Consider the following 6,279-nt stretch of genomic DNA (forward strand, 5'->3'; position numbering starts at 1 on the left):
TTCCCGGCTCGGCCTGGCCCAGAGGCGGGGGCCACTCCCAGCCGGGGAAGAAGCTTCTGGCAGCTTCTCACAGGAGCCCGCCCTGCCGCCTCTCCCCCGCCACCAAAAACCCACCACACAAACCCAAAACAGGCAGCAAGGATTAAGTATTCAGAGATGACAGAGAAATTGCCTCCCTCTTTCTTCAACTCATGAGTGTGGAGCTTTGACTCCATCACAGGACATGCTGGACACCACAGCACAGCCCATGAAAAGCAGAATCATCCAGAGCAGCAGTTCTCAAACAAAGGCTTAGCTGCCCAAAGAAATATTTGAATTGCTACGAGGCCCTGCACCTTGTCCACACTATCATGGCCTTGGAGAGCCATTCGGAAAATCTATGCAGAGGCGGCTAACCCTTCTGGATGATTTTTTCAATGCAAATTGAAATGCTTATGCTGACAGAGCCCCTTCCAGAGGGGCCAAGGCCACAGTCCACACCCAACAGCAGCAAGGCAGAGTCTGTACCACTGGATGCCACAGGACTGCCTGTCCACCTTCTCAAAAGCTGTGCTTCTGCAAAATCTCTCAGACACAAGCAGTGATCCAAGCCCCTTCCTTCACCAGCCTGAGCATGCTCCCATGCCAGCAACAGGCGTCTGCAAGGAGAATTACCAAACCATGCCATAAAGAGCCTAGCACCTGGATCGCCCCTGGAGAGACTATACAGCAGGGCAATAGCCTTCCTCATCCTGCTCCCTCTCTCCCTCCCAAGTGAAGAGCAGAGACCCACAGATGGCTGTCGTGAGCTGCACATCTCCTCTCCTTTTGCCTTTTCAAGATGGCAGGCCTGCAAGGCTCAGCAGTCATTGAGCCTTGAAGGGCCAGCTGGCCCCAAACCTCTTAGCTGCCATGTGGCTGTGGTGGCATCAGCCTTCTTCCCTTTCCCACTGCCCAGCAGAGACCTGCCCAGCAGACACACCTGGAAAAGCAAGAGAGGCAGCACTTGCCAGAGTCAGTTGGCATAGAAGACACAGTCACACAGGTAGAGAAAAGGCTAAGGAAAGCAGAGGGTTTGGACACTATGCAGCACAAAGACACTGCCTTTGCCTGCTGCTTGGCTTTGCCCCAGCTCTCAATCTGCTCTTCCCACACTGCTCCACTGTTCTTCAGGCCAAAGCTGCTGACATGCTGGGCACTAGCTACAGAGACCATGACCAACCCACAGAGAAGTGCTCTATTTCCAGTCCAAGTGCTGACTACTTCAGACCACATCAGAAACAGAGGGCAGGACAGTTTGGGTCATCACGGCATGTCTTTATGCCCCTTTTAGAGGAACTCAGGGGACAGGAGCCAGCATAAGGCACCTCTTCACCTCATGCATTCTGCCTGCTGTCTTGCACCTACCTCCCACCTGGCTTATCCATATCCCCAGGCTGATTTATGAGTCTTCCTCCACAGAAAGTCCACTTTCCAAGAAACATATGGCTATTCAGCTTGCAAATGCTCATCTTGCATGGGTAGCTCTTGGAATGTATCTTCTCGCTCAAGTGACCATGCTGACTAAGGCAAAGGAGACAAAGAAGGCTGAGAACATCCCTAATCATCAGTTCATGCCATGGGTCAGCTGTGTTGCTCTTGTTTATCCATTTTGAGATTGCTGTGACAGAATGGTGCTACTAAACCAGGATGTGTTGCCTGCCCAATCTTCACATTCTTCCATGGTAGATTATCTGCAAAATGCTCAAGTAACGACCTTTCCAGCATAATGCTCACGTGCTGGGAGAGAGCAAAAATTCTGCAGGTCATGCCATGAAGCACATCACTAGTCTTGGCAGAACTGGAGCTGGTGAAGGGACTGTCTCTGATGGTATACCACAAGCTCATTTTTTCTCACATACCCATACCACTTGGACTGCATTTCCTCTCCAGCATTCCTTGTTAGTCCAGTTCCAAAATCCCTTTTCTTCTTGGCATCTTGTATGTGATGCCGCAATGAAGACAGAGTGCCCTCAAGAAGTGGGACATGATGTTTTCTTTCAGGATGACTTTAGCACTGAGAAGATTCTGTGGACTATGCCCATTTTTACAGGAAACAGACAAGTGCAGAAAGAATGGGAACAACAGAACAGTCTGTTCATTTTGTGCAAAAACCACACAACGAGACCAGGACCTTCCCAGACCTACCTGGGAATTGACTAAGTCTGAATCTGGCTCTCACACAAGCAAAGCCATGTGAAGTGTGCTAGATCCTGCTAATGCTGAAAACAGCTCCAGAACAAGGGTTAAAGCCAGGACAGACAAGTATGAGGTTGCTTGCCTGAGTTGCAAGAGAAGATGGCTGTCTTGGCAGGGGGCCAACCAAGAAAGACAGAGCTCGGTATTTTTGAGGGTAACACCATTGCCAGTAGGTCACAAGTAATCTGGAAAGGCTTCTGTTGAAAGCTGAAAACAGGACAGCATCGAGTCTGTCCAGACTTGACAGACTGCAGTCTCTCATGAAGTCCATGAGAGACTCCATCTCTCATGGGGACCTTGTGTCTGTGCTCAGGGAGTAGTGTGTGACTCTTCACAGATGTCCCATTTCAGTGTCTTCTGCGGTGGAGGAAGAGTTGTTCCACCCTGTCCCATGCCCTAGTGGCTTTTAGATGACCATAGCTTCCAAGAACCTGGAATACTGTTTTCTTTTCATTTACCAGTGATGGCTGGTCTATGCCTCTAGCCTGACCACATGATGACATGAATCATTTGATTCGGACCATAATGCAACACCATCTCTTGCCAGGGATAAAATCTGATCATATTACATTTGATGACACAAGACATTGTTCTCATTCATTGCCCCACAGATCTTAAAACTATCCTTCCCCATAAGTAAGAAGGATGTAAGGACATCTCTTCTCATACTCCCTTGCTTTCAGTAGCCTGTCCTGCATCACGCCATGATGATGACTTCTGGCTCTAGGCCAGGTTTGCAGGCTCTTCCCACAAGAGAAGGTGTTGGTGTCTTAGGTCCCAAGCACAAAAATATAATGAAGAGATACCATAGCTCCTGTCAGTGTACCCCAGGATCTCTGAAGGGAAAACTGTAAATGTGTCTTGCTCTTTGAAGGCATTTGAATAAGACAAATCCATAGGAAGAAGTGCTGCACAGACATAGTGTATAGACTGCCACATATTGACTCCAAGGCATGGACTGGCCAAAACCATGGTGCAGAAAACTAATAGCCAGAAGCCACCCCTTCACCCATATCCCACTTCCCTTGCATGCTTTTAAGCTATGACGCTATGGCCTGAGCTAGGCAGAGTTTATTATGCAGGCCCTTGCAGGATCACAGTGTGCATGCTACAGACCAGACTGCCTCATAGCAAGAGGCAGAAGAGCCTTGCTGGAGATGCCAGCCAAGGGTACAGCCTGTCCTGTTTCACAAGCTTTAAAATTTTGGGGTCACTATACACAATTCTTGTATACGTTCCATCGGCCTACTCGAAAGTCTCATGACAGCCAGTACGTACACCCTGTCCTAAAGCATAGAACAGAGACATTCAATTTAGTATGCTGCTCAGGTAACTGAAGTACCATCGTTTTACAAAATAGCTTATTCAGGAACAAATTATGTATGTGTCACTGCTCTCTGCAATAAATGTAAGAAGTTTTATAGTGCATTTGAGAAAAAACTCAACTTTGATTTGGTTTTTTTATATCATTTAACTAAAATTTTATGTTCATGATTGCTTTCTACAATACACAATGCAAATGGAAAAGAAATATGGGGGAAATTACATCGCTAGTAGGAAAAAAATTTAATAAATAAAATGTGCTGGAAGTAAAACAGATGGTTGGCACCTGGTGGTTCTGTATAGCCCTGGGTGACAGTTAAGCTGTTCCTATGCTTGGGAGAGGGGAGAAAAGGGAAGGGAAACATGTCTGTATCACTTTTGCACTCATGCTATTTTAGGGCTCTTGACGTTGTGGGGCCTGGGGCTACAAGCTGTGCCTAAACTGAAGGTTAGTTCTAGTTCCTCAACTGTTCACATCCCCCAACACTGCTCTCTTCCCATAGCCTGGAGGATGTTGTGTATGTTGGCCAGATAGCCACCATCACGCGTGCCTAGGGAATCAAGACCACTGAGCACACCATGGCACTTGCCACCTCCAAGCAAAGCCAGAGCACAACAGCAGCCTTTGCTGCTCCGTCTTGCAGTCACTTCTCAGGAGTGCTGAGAAGCAAAAGCAATCACAGTGTGGTCACTCCATGTATCTCCATGCCCTCCCTGCTTCTGAAACACATCTAATGTGGATCCATGCAAGGCATTGCATTATATATTGCTGTCTGAGCAAGGGGACACTCCCTGCACAGAGGCTCCTTTGCAGAGAGTTTGTGATCTCTCCAAATAACATTGCTGCAGTGCTGTCTCCAGTGGTCTAGACCTCTGTAACACTTTATGGCCATATGCAGTCTCAGACATAGAATGTCAAGAGTTGTCAGTCAGCTACAATTCATCTTCCCCACAAAGCTATTGAGTGTGACAGCAAACCCTCATTTTGAGCTAAGCCCGTTTTGAAAAATTACTGGAAGGCAAGTTGTTGAAAAACAGACAGGCTGTTTCAAATGGGAACAGCGAGGCTAGTGCCTGTGCTGATTTGCAGTAGGTTCAGATACAAGGTCACACAGTAGGAGAAATGAGAAAAAAAAAATCAGCATATGCTGTATAATGGGATAATTTTAATAGCAAAATTGCTCATTCTCATTTCTTATTCCCAGAGATTCATTCAGCCAACCTGGAACCTAACCTCCTCCCTCCACAGGTTGTCTTTAGCTTGCATTGGTACTTGGTGATGTGTATACCACATATAGGAAGTTAACTTCTTCGGTCATCTCCCAAGGAAACACTACATTGAGCAAAGCAAGGGAAGGAGAGGAGCCAGCACCACTTTTCTCACCAGTGCAGTCTTGGAAAACTGGCTGGTTTCAATCAACGTGCAAAGAGGTTGCATCCACTCCCACAAACTTCCCGCAGCAAAGGGGCAAGAGAGGTCCAGATTAAGGAGTGACACAGTAAGATTTGATACGGAGCTCCTATGCCAGAAGCATGACCTTGCATGCCGTGATAGTAGGTTGGAAAGATGAGGCACGACCATCAAAAAGCACAACTACAGGAAGGATATTGAGACCACTGGTACAGAATTGGCTCTTCTCTTGTGTTGTATGCATAATGACTGCAATTCTAGCACATTCCGCAATGGCTTTACTACTTCAAAAGTCCATGAGCAGTAACAGTGTTCAAAATTCATCACCTTAGTCATCTAATGCTGGTTTTTCAGCATACAAAATGTCAGTAGATGGACTAGATGTCTGATTCTGGAAGGTCATTCCCAACATCCCATTTCAGGAACATCCACTATTAACGTACTTAGTCAGCACTTCACACATAGTCAAATTATTTTCATGTAACCATAGAAAAATTAGCCCCTCTGGCCAGACTTCTGCAGGCAATACTGCAAACATTTACAAACAACCACTATAACCTGACTATCATGCTTGTACTAGCATTCTTGTGACACTTGAGAAAAGATTTTACCAAGTCTGTGCAGTATGTTTTAAGCAGTGCATCAGAACCACTAGCTAAAAGCATCCTCAAACAGACATGACAAAAAATGTTGCTATTTTTATAGATCATGTATTTAAGTGCAAGAACTGCATAAACAACTTATAACCTTTTTAATACTATAGCAATCAGCTGATTTACCACATCTTTAGACCAGCATCCCAGAACTTCTCCCTCCTAGATCTGCAAGTGTCCTTGAAACACTTGGCCACTGAGCATCTATCTTTCATAAGTTTTAAGTCTATCTATTATTTCTTGACAGGAACCTTCTGTATTTAATAGAATTTCCAAACTCACAGAATTCCCATCAGACTGCTTCTAAGTGAAGCACTTGGAAGCAGGTATCTGTAAGATGTTAGCAAAGCATCAAAATTTAAAAAGTGAATTGCTCCTTTAATCTGTGTCAAAAGAACTAATCCTACTTCAGGGCCTAGCTATATTAGGCTGTATACTCGAAAATTCTGCAAGGTTCAGGAATGGAAAGAGTAGTCCAGAAGCACTGTAAAAATTATTTCATTTACAATAAAAATGTTTAGGAAATCCATTAATTTTGGAGATAATGTCAGAAAAGATGCACATGATCTCACCTGCTCTCCCTTTGTATTTTGTTGTCTGTTTAAGAGAGAAAAACAACCACTGCAATTCCAGACTCTTTCCTCTCCCAATAGAGGAGGACAGGATTGTCTAGAA

Source organism: Haliaeetus leucocephalus, unplaced genomic scaffold, assembly GCF_000737465.1.
Source record: "Haliaeetus leucocephalus isolate CR32 unplaced genomic scaffold, Haliaeetus_leucocephalus-4.0 Scaffold763, whole genome shotgun sequence".
Taxonomy (NCBI): domain Eukaryota; kingdom Metazoa; phylum Chordata; class Aves; order Accipitriformes; family Accipitridae; genus Haliaeetus; species Haliaeetus leucocephalus.